This window comes from Anguilla rostrata, chromosome 8, assembly GCF_018555375.3.
Source record: "Anguilla rostrata isolate EN2019 chromosome 8, ASM1855537v3, whole genome shotgun sequence".
Lineage (NCBI taxonomy): Eukaryota > Metazoa > Chordata > Actinopteri > Anguilliformes > Anguillidae > Anguilla > Anguilla rostrata.
The window spans coordinates 17,594,493-17,610,207 of NC_057940.1; the positions used below are offsets into that span (position 1 = coordinate 17,594,493).

Here is a 15,715-nt window from a genome sequence, read left to right on the forward strand (position 1 = left end):
AGGATCTCCCATAGCCAGGAAAGATCACGTGAATACCACACCCATATGCTGTCATGCACAGTGGTGTAAGTTTGCATGTTCTATGTAAGGACTGTATTAATAATGCATGCTATATATGTCAAAATATTTTCACCGTTTGAAACTGATTGTGTTGCTGTATTCCAGGATTCAGCACAAAAATGTGAGCTTTACACTTGCTCTACAGAGTGTAGAGACTGATGTAGAAACAGGCAAATGCACTTTGTCAACATGGGAAGCCTCAGTTTGAACATCTGAGTAGTTTTTATAATCTAAATCCAATTGAAAAAAAGCTTAAGTTTAGATTTCTTTTGTGTGTATACATACGTGCATATACATACTTTTTTTTCCAATTTCTTTTTCCCTCTCCCTCACACACACAGTCCAATTACTTAGAAATGATAAAAGGAACGTATGCTTTATTTGTATGGTTGTGTGGAAACAGATTTTTTTCATTGCTTTGGGAATTTGTTATCTTAAAAACATTTTGTCAGTGAGCATCTGTTCATTCCATTCACACAGTCTGTTGACTCACTGAGTGATAAACACCTGAAACACCTGCCTGTCCCTCATGTTTACATCCCGCTTACTGCGCGTGACACTCCGCCCAGATACTGCCCCCAGCCACTGACCCTGGATCAGCCTCACATCATGGTTAACAGACAGAATTACCACTGTAAAATCTGATCCCAGATCAGTTGGCAGGTGTTAAAACAAGCTGCTGTTCCTGCTCTTCTTACTGTACGTTCATCACTTCCGACTAAAATTGGTTATGATGTAATGCATCAGACAAAGGTGGGTGTGCTCACCTGTGTCTCCTAGGGCTTCTATCATTTGCTGAGAGACAGGAGGAAGCTCATCCTTTAGCATCTTAGACATGGACAGGAAGCTTGTGCAGAACATGTGAAAACCATCAGCCCCTATGAAGGCCCAGTCTTCACTCTGGAAGAGTGGTGCTTAAAAAGTGGGCAGTGTGCAGCAAAAGGCTCATGTGCTGGTTTTCCCACAGCCTCAATTGCTCTATGTAGATAGAGGCATTGCACACGTTTAAGGGTCAGCTGAGGGGGTCAGAGGTCACTCTACGGGCACCTCCCATTGCTTCATTCTCAGCATTCTTATAGGTCAGAAGTACTGCAGAGCCACTGTGAACAGCACAGGGAAATGCATGAGAAAATCAATAGCACTCTCAGCCATTTTGATTAATGTGACTCAACTCTCAGCTGCCTGTAGTATTGCTATTGTGTCTCAGAGTGGAATATTATATTGAAAGATCTTTTGTAGTTGGAAAGAGCAAATGAAGCAGTATAATTTGCTCAGTTTTGATAATTTCTTTAAATTTTTGTACGTTAAATTGGTTTTCTAAATGTTTACAAAACTTAGCACCAGATATTTTATGCAAGTTTATAAGCAGGCAAAATAGCAGTACGATCACCAGGGGCACAGCAAGTGGCAATTGTAAAATTGCATGCCGCAAGACCTCCTTTGGGCAGTCAGCTTTTTACCATAAAGGGCTCTCAATTGTGGAACATGCTGCCAACCGAAATAAAATTAGCTCAAAATATTAAGGTTTAAAAAAAAAATGTTAAAGGCTGGCTGAAACAAAATGAGAGCTGTATGCATGTTTATTTACTTCATGATTTTATTTTTTTTCTCTTCTTTAAATAATGTTTTTTAATTTCTTTTTTCTTATTAAAAGCCTAAATAGGGACAGGAGTTGGCAACTAGCAATAGCTATAATCACTGTATGCGGTACATCAGTTACATCAACTTGTTTGTAACGAGCTGAAGTGGTACTATGCTAACTTTCATTGTCCCTACCAAATAAACTATATGAAATGAAATTAAATCCATGATGAATTTATTGTTTTTGTTTTACTGTATTTTAAATAATAAAATAATGCTGATTATGATGATGATGAGTAGCAGTAATAAAAGTAGTAACATTGTTTTAAATGATGACGAACATTGAAGATGAAGGAGCACCCAGATTAGGTGTAACAACTTCTCATGTAAATGTCTTTATAAAGACAATGCCTTCTTGCAGTCATTCCAGATTTAAGGCCTTAACCGATGGCAAGTGTTTCCCATGGTTACTTTCATGTTTTATACCCTACTTATACCCTATAGTCATCCCAAAATAGATCTGCTTGGAACTTAAAGCCCTCATTTCTCTATTGGCGCATCATTATGAACCTATGGGCTTATGCAGGTTTGTGCTTAATATTGAATCCATGTTATTTCGAAAGAGCTTTAGCTGATTTCCAGTAGAAAGTGAAACCCTGGAAACATCGCATTTTTTACATTTCAGCTGTAAAACTATTATCAATACCGAGACAAAGGGGTTGAATGTCTCTCAGGCTGAATTATTTTTACCAATTGGAGTGCCTAATATGAAATACATTATTATTATTATTATTATTATTATTTCTTTTCTGTGCTGTGCTGTGTCATTGTTCTGTCATAATATAGCAGTAAATTATTTTAAAAAGCAGTGACATTACTAGGAGAGAGGGAATTTTTCTGCTAAATCTCCCTCTGGAGTTGTTGTGCATTCATACAGCTGATCCGACACCAGCCAATCGGATGCATTTTCGCCAGCGCTGGGGCCAGTGGACTGCACAGGCTCTGCAAGGTTCCATTTCATTAGGCTGCTCCTGTCTCTGATCTGAGGGAAGACTCACCTGAGTCAGCACAGCTGATGACTCTTCCGACAGGCCCAGGAGAGAGAGGAATTTCCTGCGATTCCTTTCGGGCGCGAGTCTTTGGGGGCAACAGTGCGTGACAGCAGAACGCCCCAGCAGCCCGTTTGTCTGAAAAACATGTTTCAGAAAAAAACTCTGATGTGTTTAAGTTTGCCAAAGAAAAGACGGAAAAAAAGCAGGGCGGTGCATTGGGACAGATGATGTGGAGGACGAGGCTGTGTTATGGGTGCAGTGTAAGCGGAAAGGAGAGAGGGCTCATCTGAGCTTATGTGGTTTCCAGGGAGAGCGACTGGACATGTGCCACCACATCTGTAACACGGACATGATCATGAACTCTGAAATGCATTTATGGGAGCGCATGCATGATGCACATCTGCGCATAAGACAGAAATATGGCCCAGACTCCTGAAAGTGCACAGCTGTCTATCAGCAGTTCTCTGTCACCCCGATCACGCAGACTTTACTGGGAACGCATTTACACTAGCTGTTCCCGTTAACTGAAGAGTACAGAAATTAAATAAACATGACATGATATTTGGGCTTGTCGCACTATGACTGATATTTAAACAAATCACCCCGCTCTGTTTTTACCTTAATAAATGTTTTAAATGACATAGATACGAGAATGAGGGAGATTCACAGTAAGCTGACTTTCTCCCATCACTTCCAAGATCTTAGCAATAATCTCTTTACTGCAGAGCCTGTTACCCAGAATCCCTTGCTTCACACCCATGAGCGGATGTGGCCATGGCTGTGGGCGGCTCTTTGACCTTGAGCCCAGGTTGTGATCAGAATGGGGCTGTCAGCTGATGTTTGTCTCATTGCCGCTCCTCCTGTCAGAGTTTATCGAGGCATTGGGAGTGTGGACAGGGCTTCCCCCTCTGGCTGCATTTGCAGTGGATGCGGTGTCAGTTAAAATAACTTGCGCATTAAACAGAAGCTTTCTCTGTCTTAAAAAATGGAGAATGCAAAACACAAGGCTATATGTGTGTGTGTGTGTGTGTGTGTGCGTGTGTGTGTGTGTTAGAGCCAGATTAATTCTTTTTTTCTGTTACATTAGGGCGTTATTTTGGATGGTTTCCCTCAGTATAACCTATTTTTATTTATAAGCAGCAATAGGTATCAAGCAATGTATGAATTTGCTATTGCCTTGGTACATTTTCATAAGTGTGGTCAATATGCTGTTATATTAAAGTTGTTTTTGAGTATTATTAAAACCCATATGAATAATACCATGTATGGATGTAACTAGCAAACAAATCCTTATTAATATTTGAACACATTCGGCAACTTCAGGCTGTAAAGCACATTATACAGAGTCAACAGTGAGATTGATCTATACAAGTCATCTTTCTTTTTAGGACAATATCAGTATCAATGCTCATGAAGTACTTACGAAGGTGCACTGTACAGTAGCCTTCAAAGAAAGGGTTATCTTTAGTACATTCTCGAAGAAAAGTAACGGATTGGTTCCAATAGTATGTCCACAATAGTGGCAGAATAGTACTATGGTGCAGATTGAACTATTTAGATTCTAGTCTCTCTGCCCCTGCAACTGTATAGATTTTTATATAGATTTTTTCGCCAGAGATGATTTTTGTGCTTTCATGTTGACTTTGAATTTGTGTCTGACCTTCCTAGTGGCTGCAAAACTGTCACAATTCTGAACTACACTAGAAGGGACGTGGCAGAATTATGAATAGTTGCTGGCGTGTATTTTGAGATTTAGGTTACCAGTTTTCTCAGCGAAACCCTGTTAACAATTATTGACAATTATTCAAGTTCAAGTCCAAGAAAATATTCATTTTTTCTCTTATAAAAATATTAATCATTCATTCAGTCCTTTTGGTAATAGTTTGGTACATAAAACATAGGCCTAATTGGATAACAGTGAGAACACATATCCCCCTATAGAGTGTGTGTATGTGTGTAATATAATGTAATGTATACACATTATGTACCCCTGAGTATTTCAATGTACATATTCCTACTGACACTAAGAAGCACTATATGATCAATAACAATGCTGCTGATCCTTATTGAATTCAGAGTATGTGTTTTTAATGTGAAAGATGACACCAGATGTATGTCAGCACCATGCACAGTGTTTGAATGTGTTTGAATGGGCAGCAGCCCAGTGTAATGATCCTGCAGCCGCTCACAGCTGTAAATGTAGGGCAGGGAGTCTTTGCAGGATGTGGGTAACAGTTTCCTATTGGCTGTGGGGAAGAGTTGCTGCACAGCGTGTGACCTCTTTATGGAAAATAAAAAGCCCAGGGCTACGTGCACATTGCAGATGGGATGAAGGGTTACCCTTTTTTAATTACATTTTGGGCCGCCTTTATTCGCTCATGTTTAAATGATTCTGTGCGAGAGAACTGAATGTGACTCTCATCGGTGCTGTGTACATTGATCAGAAATGTGAATTTGTGAAGGTGGGCTTCAGATGGGATAGCCATATTTTATATTTTGGACAATTGGAAAAACACAACCAGTCAGCAAGCAGACTGTGACAGTGATGTTGATAGTATATTTGGTCTTCTATTGAACGATGAAGAGACAGAACAATGTAGTTTAGAACACCAGGCTACTGAGCTATTATACCTAGAGTGGCTTTGACTTCTCTATATTCACATAGACATACAGACACAAATGCACTGGCTGTTAATGTGCTGAGAAAATGGCTGTTGCTGGTAAGCTCTGTGCCCAAGCACAGGACCTGGGTTTGTGCAGCCGCTTTCAAAATACACAAAGGCTGAATCGCAAAAGCTGGAGCCAGGTGTTTTGCAGAAGAACTCCTCTCTGTCTTTAGCTTCAGTAGATCCTCACTGTGTTTTGGACAAGACTGGCAAAGTGAGAAGGCAGGGGAAATACTGAGTTGTCCCTTGATGAATGAACACCCCTAGCAATAGAGAGATCAAACTGAATATATTCAATTGAAAATTCACATACCCTTATCTGTTTATATGAAATTTATGCAGAGGGAAATAATTTATACAAGATTATTCTACAGAATTTTATTATTATTATTATTATTATTATTATTATGAACAATAATAATAATGGAATACACTGTGGATTACTATTACGGTTTTATTTTAATCCTAACAAATCAAAAAATGTATCAATGCTGAACCAGATATTTACACAGTTCAGTAAGGCAAAGAATAGCCTTATAGGTTCCAATAATTGATTTTACTTTTTTTTTTTTAATTAATGTGCATTGATATAATAGTAATAACAGAGTGGAACGTACACCGGACAAACCGATATTCTCTGAAAGGGAAGCACTCTCAGTATGCAAGATATTTTATTCCTTCCTTTTCCTGCTGCGTAAAGCTGGCCTCCAGACCTCATGTCATTTAATCTAAATGGCACCTTGGGCTGCTGTTTGCAAAATGATCTGTAGTTAACCTCACACCTTAATCCCACATGAGATACCAAAGTTGTATCCTTGAGCGACATGCTAAAGCTGAAATTCTTCAGTAAAGATCCAGCTGGTATGTAAAAGTATAAGTGCACAAGCAAGTGAATTGCCTTTCAAAAAGAATCCCGGGAAACATATCATGGCATCTAGTATTGTTTCAATGATGATTCTAATAATTAGTTCTTTTCCTGTGCTCCTTCTCCTGAGTAGGCACTGTGCACACCTTCTGCATGACCGTGATACAGTCACTGAACATTAATGAATTCCATAAAATGGCTTGCCTGTTCAAACAGGATATTTTCCAATCAACACTTGTGGTAACAGTAAATATCCACTTGTATGGACGAATAGTACATCAGATATTAGACGGAATGAGGGCGTATGCTAAGCTAATAAATAACACAGTGAGTTGTGTTTGACATGGGAAAGGCACTCCTCTAGCTCGGCTAGGAGTGACTCACCCCATACGCAGCCCTGCTCCCCATCTGACGGAATTCCTGCCTGCCCGAGCCTGCCGGCGTCCTGACGGAGAGTGTCTCTGCCGTCTGTTTGCCCTCAACGGCCACGCTCGCTTCAGCACAGCTGCCGCACAGCACAGTTGGGGTTTTCTGGGAGGGGGGATCATGGGACCTTAAAGTGGCCCGCATGGTGCTCTGTCATCTTGCTTCAAATTAATTTACATAAAACCAGTTTTGTTCTTGCTCTCTCTGTCTCTCTTTCTTTCTCTCTCACTGCACGTGCGAGAGAGTTTCAGTAACATCCATTATCATAAATGTAAGGAAGGTCCCCTGATATACAAATGTAATCGGTCACAGGCCTAAAAAAAAACTGAAATGTGTGTTCCGTCCCACTGGTTTCCCCTCATCAAAAAACACATAAATAAAAAGTAAAGTACAAGATCAAAATATAAGGAAATTTTGATCCTAAGTCAAAGCATATGAAAAATCATGATACAGAAACATGTAAATATATTTCACAGTATATGTCATTTAGAAAATATATGCAGTGGGCTTCATAATGTTTTGGACAAAGACATATTTTTCCTCATTTGGCTCAGTACTTCACAATTTTATATTTGCAAACAATTCACAAGTGTATATACGGCCATTTGTATATACGTTGTTTGCTCCATTTAGAAATGACAGCACATTTTTATACAAAGACCCCCCATTTCAGGGCACCATGACATTTGGGACATATTAATGTTACACAAATGAAAGTAGCCATGTTTAGTACATTGTTGAATATCCTTTGCGTGTAATGACTGCTTTTAGTTTGTGACCCATAGACATCACCAGGTGCTGAACATTGTCCAGTGATGCTCTGCCAGGCCTGTACTGCAGCCATCTTCAGCTCCTGCTTGTTTCGGAGGCTAGTTGCCTTACGGTAATTTTTCTCTTCAGCATATGAAATGCATGCTCAATTGGAAAACAGTTTTTGGCTTTGAAAAACTCCTTTATTTTTTTAGCAATATGCTTGGATCATTGTCTTGCTGTAGGATGAAGTGCCATCCAATGAGTTTGGAAGCATTTGGTTGAATTTGAGCAGATGATTCTATAAACTTCAGAATGCATACTGCTGCTATCAGCAGTTACATCATACATGAAGATAAGTGAACCAGTATCTGTGGCAGTCATAGCAAACTGTAACCAGGCCATTCTGTTTTTGTGATTAACTAGTGGTTTGTAGTGCAGCTTCCATGGTTCTTTGTGCGAAGTCTTCTGTGGACAGAATTCATGGACACATCCACACCTGCCTCCTGAAGAGTGTTTCTGATCTGTTGGACCGGTATGTGTTTTTCTTAATTATGGTCAGAATTCTTCGGTCATCAACCACAGAGATATCCCTTGGCCTACCAAGCCCTTTGCGATTACTGAGCTTACCAGTTCTCATCTTCTTAATGATGTTCCAAACTATTGATACTGGTGAATCTAAGGTTTGGCCTATGTCTCTGGCTGTTTTTTCTTATTTCTCAGCCTTATAATAGCTTCCTTGACTTTCATTGGCACAACTCTGGTCCCCATGTTGAAAATGCTATTAACAGACTCCAAATGCAATCAAAAGCCTAGAATCAAGACTAGATACTGCAAGCTCTCAGGAAGCAACTGAAAACATATAATGTAACATCTGTCTAATAAGAAACACCTGTAAAGCAATTCATCCCAAACATTATGGTGCCCTGAAATGGGGGGTTATTACATAGTAAATCCCAATGTATAAAAATACCCCTGAGAATCCACACTTTAACCAAATACAAATTACTTGATTACAAATCTAAAATTGTGGAGTACAGAGCCAAATATATATATATATATATATATATATATATATATATATATATATATATATACACTCACGGCCACTTCATTAGGTCCACCTGTTCAACTGCAAACTGCACCCGTTAGCGCAAATATCTAATCAGCCAATCAAGTGGCAGCAACTAAATGCATTTAGGCATGTAGACATGGTCAAGACGATCTGCTGAAACCAAGCATCAGAATGGGGAAGAAAGGTGATTTAAGTGACTTTGAACGTGGCATGGTTGTTGGTGCCAGACCGGCTGGTTTGAGTATTTCAGAAACTGCTGATCTACTGGGATTTTCACACACAACCATCTCTAGGGTTTACAGAGAATGGTCCCAAAAAGAGAAAATATCCAGTGAGCGGCAGTTCTCTGGGTGAAAATGCCTTGTTGATGGCAGAGGTCAGAGGAGAATGGCCAGACTGGTTTGAGCTGATAGAAAGGCAACAGTAACTCAAATAACCACTCGTTACAACCGAGGCATGCAGAAGAGCATCTCTGAACGCACACCACGTCAAACCTTGAAGCAGATGGGCTACAGCAGCAAAAGACCACACTGGGTGCCACTCCTGTCACTTAATGAAGTGGCCGGTGAGGGTGTGTGTATATATATATATATATATATATATATATATATATATATATATATATCCCAAACATTATGAAGCTCACTGTATATGTATGAGGCTTGCTGTATCCTACGGTATGTACAGTATAGTATGTTTTGACAATTGTATGGAAATATTGGTTATTCCTCACATAACTTAAATTCACACGTAATATTTTTGGATCTGTGTTCTTTACCAAACTTCTGAGAGACAGAGCCCAAGCAGAGGCTGTGGATTCAGCAAAGTGGTGGCTTGGTAACCTTTAGTAAAGTTCACAGCAAATGACAGGGGATTACTGCCAGCTGCCTCCAAGGTTAACCAGCCTGTCAGCTTCTGTTTCATTGTTAATGGAGCTGAACTGTATGGGGAGGTAATTGTGTGGTGTGGGAGGATCTGAGTCAATGCAGCCTCCCCCTCGCTCTCTCTCTCTCTCCCTCTCTCTCTCCCTCTCTCTCTCTCACTCTCTTTCTCTCTCTCTCCCTCTCTCTTCCTCTCTCTCTCTCTCCCTCACTCCTTCCCTCTCTCTCTCTCTGCGCCTCCCTCTCTCCCTTGCTCTCCTCTCTCTCCCACACCCCCTCCCTTATTGTACAGAGAGAGACCTGGTTGCTGTGAGAACACCCTTGTTGGTGCCTAATTAAAGGTGGTATTGACAGGGGTAGGTGGGAGTTTTTATTTCACTAGGTGGCAGTGTGCTGCTGTATCTGGACAAAAGAACCTATACTACCTTAATGTTTGTGATCTCCATCCCATCCTCACACACATACAGAAACACCCAAGATCAGATCTTCTTTTTGCAGAATTTAATTGTGTGGGACCACTACACCACAATGATATAATAATGTTAATAATAATGCTAATCTAATCATGAGTCGTTTCAAGGAAATGTAAATGACATAATTTACAAGAAAATCTGAAAGGAAGCTTGAAAGAAACCTAGGAAACACTCTGGATCCTGTTGTGTCTGAGTTTGACATCAAATGAGTTATATGCCTTTTATCTGTGATGTTAGATCCTAACTAAATAAACCTGACAACCATGATGTAGCCTTTGCTGTATGTAAGAAAACAACATGCTAATCCTTAAATAATAAATTACTGAACCACAAACTACTTATAACCGACTCTTAATACCAGATCAACATTAGTCACAGAAAATAAAGCAGTTCTCAACATAGGCTAATTTAAATGTATAGCTAAACATTGAATTAAAAGGATATTGGTGCTGAGCAACAGAACAAATAAAAAATGACATAAGAGGAAAATGACCAAGTAAGATTAAAGGGGTGGTGAAGAACCACTGTTTTTACTTATTTTATGAGGAATTAATCAGAGAAAACCACAGGAATGTTTGGCGTGTCTGTATGAAAGGGTATGAAAGCATTATATGTGTGGAATGAACAGTTATAGCTGCAGGTTTCAAGATGTGACTGCAAGAGTCTGTTGAAGAGGGGTAAGCAAGTGACTCCATTTTGGTCATTAGACATTTACTGCCGGCCCCAAACTAAATGGAAAGGGTAGAACGAAGAATCTAAGGTCATAAGTCAGAAGCAGCAATAAAGTATGAATATTGGACACACATTAATGGGGATGATACGCAGGTGGCTTGATTTGTATTGAAAATTTCCTTGTCTCTGGGGCTTGGTGTAATGAACTACAAATCACAGCATTCCTGTTTTAGCACATTGCATAATTACAGGTTGTGATCTTATTAACATGTGTTTTTTGCATCATATACCAGAGGATGTGTTCAGAGTATCAATGATTTGGCTGTAATAGATGTTTTTTGTCTGAGCAAAGCAGTGTCACATTTTAGCATGCAATTTATTTATGGCTCTATTGATGGTCTTATTTGCATCTATGCATATTGATGGTCTTGTTTGCATCTGCAAAATAACTATCATGCCAATTCTGAATCAGGCACAAAGTTTGACATAGTCTGCACCTGGTGATGCCACCCCTGACAAAACTATAAAATCAAATAACTGACTTCTTTTATAATTACTACAGATCAAGAAGCACCATCTCCCTCTGCTAGCTGTTTTCTCAGTCCTAGTTAAATAAAGTGTTATTAATTAGTCTTGTCTTCCTGTTTGGGAAGTAGACAGAGGCGACCAGTGACAATTTGATGCTTCATATTTTGTTTTTCCACTGATACTTTCCAAAATGATGACATCATGCGGTATGACAAGTGTAAGCGTAACCTTCGAGGATGCTTATGTGCGTGTGTGTGCGCATGTGCGTGTGTGCATGCATGCGTGAGTGTAGTAGTGTTCTTCCACATAGAACACCAATGCTTATCAGCCCACTTCTGTTTATTGATCTATTTTCTATTGAAACTTCATTCTCAGAGCCGTAGCTCTACTCACAGGGAAAATAATTTTCCAGGAAAACAAATGAATATTTAACGTTATGTCTGAGGCACATTTGTTTTGTTGTTTGATTTTATAGCTCTGAGATGCAATGTTGCTTTGTTTGAACAGGTCTGAACACATTTGGTGCATGCAATACTGAAAATATATGAGCCACGAGAAAAACCTTTTTGGACAAATACAATAAGAAAAGAATAACACCATGGAAGCAAAGGGACTGATTCAGTCCATCATTCTGAGGCAACATTGACTTATGATTGTATGCAAATTTTTGTTCTTCTTTTTACACACAGTGAGTTTAGCCATCTTCAAAATTACATTTGTGACAAAAAAAGCTTTCTCAAATGTACCTGTCAAAGTTAAGGAGACACGTTTATTCATGCTTGCCATAGATACTGAAATCTAAGGACTCCAAAAATTGTCTTATCCTGAAGGGCATAAAATACACATGAATACAATTACACATTATTATGATAGACCAAGGCAACCAACATACGCACACGATTTATATACTGTAAGATTAAAATTGCTATAAGCCATAGTTGCTATGGGTACCATCATCTAGTTACCAGCTGAATGTTTTTCAACAGAGTAAGAATATATCTAAATCAACAGAAATTATTAAATAAATACTCTTGTAGTATTACTGCAAACATGTTCTCATTAACACTAAGATTCACTTAAAACTTCTAAAAATGTATCTTTTTAAAATACTCCATCCCCCCCCCCCCCAAATGTTGAACATGGTTAACGGCCTTGTGTTAGACATTAGATAAAATGCTTTCATCTTTAAAGAGGAAAAACATCAGGGTACACTGCCAGCCATTGCTTAATTATTAGAAGCAATTTGAGTACACAATGTCAACCTTGTTATTGGTTCACGTCCTTGATTTGCATGTACAGTAAAGCTTAGATCTGGTACACCTGACAAGCTGACTGACAGGTCTTGACTCCGGTATGCACATTCCACAAGCGAGGGAATATTAACCTCCACAACCAAACAAAATTGCGTTCAAAGCTTTTGTAGTGTTCAAAATTTTTCTTGGAGGCATATCTGAACCATAAATCTATAGATACGATCAAATGATCCTTTCAGTTTGATGGTTCATTTTTACAGTGCAACCCATTTATTTTCATCATAAAGCATAAATGCCCTTTCCCCTTAATTACACTAAATGACTCTCACACTTGTTATGGAGAGAGTCCATATTTCCATTTAACGGTACGTGTATGAACTTGAGTTGAAAGCCTGTGGAGCGATTAAAAATCCGCACGGCTAGAAAATGCAGCACATCTCAGCCGTGTTAGGATCATTCCAGGTGCTTTCGATCCAAGATCAAACGCAAAGAAAGATGATCATGAATTATTAAATACATTCTCAAAATTCAGCTCACCACCCCTGCCCCCCCCAAAAAAAACATTTAAAAAATAAAACTGTGCACTTGACAGAGATGAGAGTGCGTGTCCATAGAAATTACCTGCGCTTACACAGACCACGGACCCATTTATAGCTCTAAAGAGTTTGTGTCCTGTAGAATGGACTGAAATCTGAAATATTTCAGATCCCATGATGCTAGAGACTTAAGGAAATATCCCACATTCTAATTATTGGGATTCATTTCCAAAAAATATTTTAGTTTTTAGATTTTCCACATATTACACAAAATTCTGACAAATAATGTAAACATAAAAATGATTTGAAACCAAGTTTTGAAACCAAATATCACAAATAGCGCATCTGTGACACCATTTCTGTTCTCTCACTGCATTGCAGGGGATGGAAAATATAACTCGCGTCTTATTGTTTTAAGTTTACATCCTGAAAGCAGCTTTCTTCCGCAGAACTCGTCACTCCTCTGACACTTGCCAAGAGCTTCTTTCATCTGAACACTCACAGACGGGAACAGAGGCTTAAATGGCATTACGTACAGTCCTGACAGTTTTAAAAAGCGCTCTCAACAGAACGCACAGCCCAACAGGATCTTCCAGTTAACCCAGAGGATGAATGTGACTAGAAGGACATCTTTATTCATTATAAGCATTACCAGTCTGTAGAGCATCCTGTTTTGGTGAAAAAGTATCAATAAACGACCAATGGTAGCAAGGAAACAATGGCAAAATTGTTTGTCAGGGTAAAATAAAAGAACACGTTTATGGATGCGGTGGGACATGCTAACAGCACTTGAAAAACAAGTGATAAAATTCTATGCATGCAATTGAGAACACTTTTGCTTAATAGAAGAGTAGTATAAAGATGAGTGAGGAATAACGTTTCATGAACCCCACAATGAAGCATCACACACTAACAATCACTATATATCGATTTATATGAACCTATCAGAATCATTTGGTTCAAATCAGTGAGTAATTCAACAGCACAGCATATCTCCACCCAATTTCAGGTTCATGAAAATGATAATGACGACTAAGATGACTAAATTTTTTTTTGGTTTGTAGGACAATGGCCTTACGCATTTAAAAAAACATTTCTCTGAAATATATTTCTCACAAGAAATTACTTCAAACTAATTTCCTTGCAGTTCTTTGGTTGAATCGATATCTGATCATTTTTCATCCATCATTTTCCAAAATGCACATACTAAAGCAGGTTTCAAGGGATTAACCCTTGAATAGGGTTAGAATTACGATTAGTGATAGGGTTAGGGTTTAGGGTTATGTTTAGGAAAGCATAACTAAAGGGTTAGTCTTTGATTTTGATGTCCCAAATCAAGTATTGTGAGGATATAGCCAAATTTAATCTGTAATTACATTTATAAAAATAACTAAAGAAAAATAAATATCTTTTTTTACTCATTTTTGCCCCCATGACAGGAAGGAATTCTGAATTAAATCAATTTGATTCATTTCTGATGTTCAACAAATGAGCTTTCATTACTGTCACCTAAGAGTCTGACTTGAATCTGTAAGTTCTCTGGACATCTCTCACCTGTGATTGAATGCTGTAGAATTCTATAAGCCGTATAAGCTGAGTGGGAGCGTAGCCATCTCCATGGTAACATGACAGCTCTTTACAGGGGACAGGTTGTCTGGTCATGTGCTGTATGTTTGGCATGTGCAACATGTCCCAGCAGGACTACCTAACTCCTCTGACTACACTAGGGCACAAGCCAGTACTGTACATCATTATAACTACATTAAGCAGTAATTAACACACCATAAGAAGAGTTTACTCAACATTAGAGCAAGACTGGGCAGTGGCACATGGCACAGCAACTAGAATATTGCAGGTTTGTACCTTTGTGCAATGAGAAAGGAACCAACATCTTCTGCTTCATTAAAATATCAGCCTACATTAATGGATACTATGTAAAATGCCATTTATGAGTTGTCGTGGACAACAACATAAGTTAAGTAAATGTATAAGAAAAACAGTAACATCATTTGTGAGACCATGGTCTCGTCCAGGGCCACCTGTCCTATTACACACTGATGACCCCTCGTGTTGCTTGGATGCCCGTAGTTTACCTACGCAAGCTGTGATAATGGCAGTATCAAGCAGCAATGATATGAATTGATATTGCTTGTTTATTAATAATCCATCACAACACCATTACTCTATATCACATTTCACTTGGTGTTTGGACTGTCAGGTGTTGGGGGAAGCATAATTGCACCTGTCTCTGTATCTTGAAAACCCATCCTTCAAAACCAGATATTCTGGTCTGGAAATACTGGACACCAGATGGCTCTTTTAAGCACACACTGCGATATATATTTTTAACAGCTATAACAGACCCGAGAGCCTTGATGTCCCTGGTGCTTATTGATGTTCATTATCTTTGACATGCCGTTAATATGATTTGCGTCAAAATTTGCTACATTTGCCTTTAATTCAAAACCTGCAGACTGCTTCCCAGATGTAAATGTACAGTACTGTGGAGACTTAGGAGTTCTAAGTTCAGGCATTTCATTACTCACTTTGTACAGGATCATGCAGATAAGCCACTGCTCATAAGCCACTGACAGTTTGACCTCTACTTCTTAGAAATCTGAGCCACAATAATAGTTGTAAACTGCTGACCCAAACTGGGGTAGTATTCAATTTACAAAAGACAATTCTGGAACTTGATGTATGAAATTCAATGCAGTTTACCAATGCAATATGCGCTACAATATATACCGAAAATAAATTGCATATACAATTGCATGCACAATGTTCTTTTAACTCATGCTGTATATTTTAATATATATTACATGGAAATGACATGCATTTTGGATTTCACGATGAGTGATATATTGATGTGTTTTTCCAAGAGCGCAAATTTTAAA

At 38.8% G+C, this 15,715-nt stretch overlaps 1 long non-coding RNA gene across 2 annotated transcripts in view; it reads right to left on the reverse strand.

The window, feature by feature from the left end:
* The window catches only part of LOC135260994 (uncharacterized), a 99,741-nt gene that overhangs the window by 32,699 nt on the left and 51,327 nt on the right, over positions 1-15,715 (reverse strand). For both annotated transcript variants that reach the window (XR_010331802.1, XR_010331803.1), the window contains exon 2: positions 2,700-2,828. This is a non-coding gene — a long non-coding RNA (uncharacterized LOC135260994). The remainder of the gene's footprint in view (positions 1-2,699; positions 2,829-15,715) is intronic.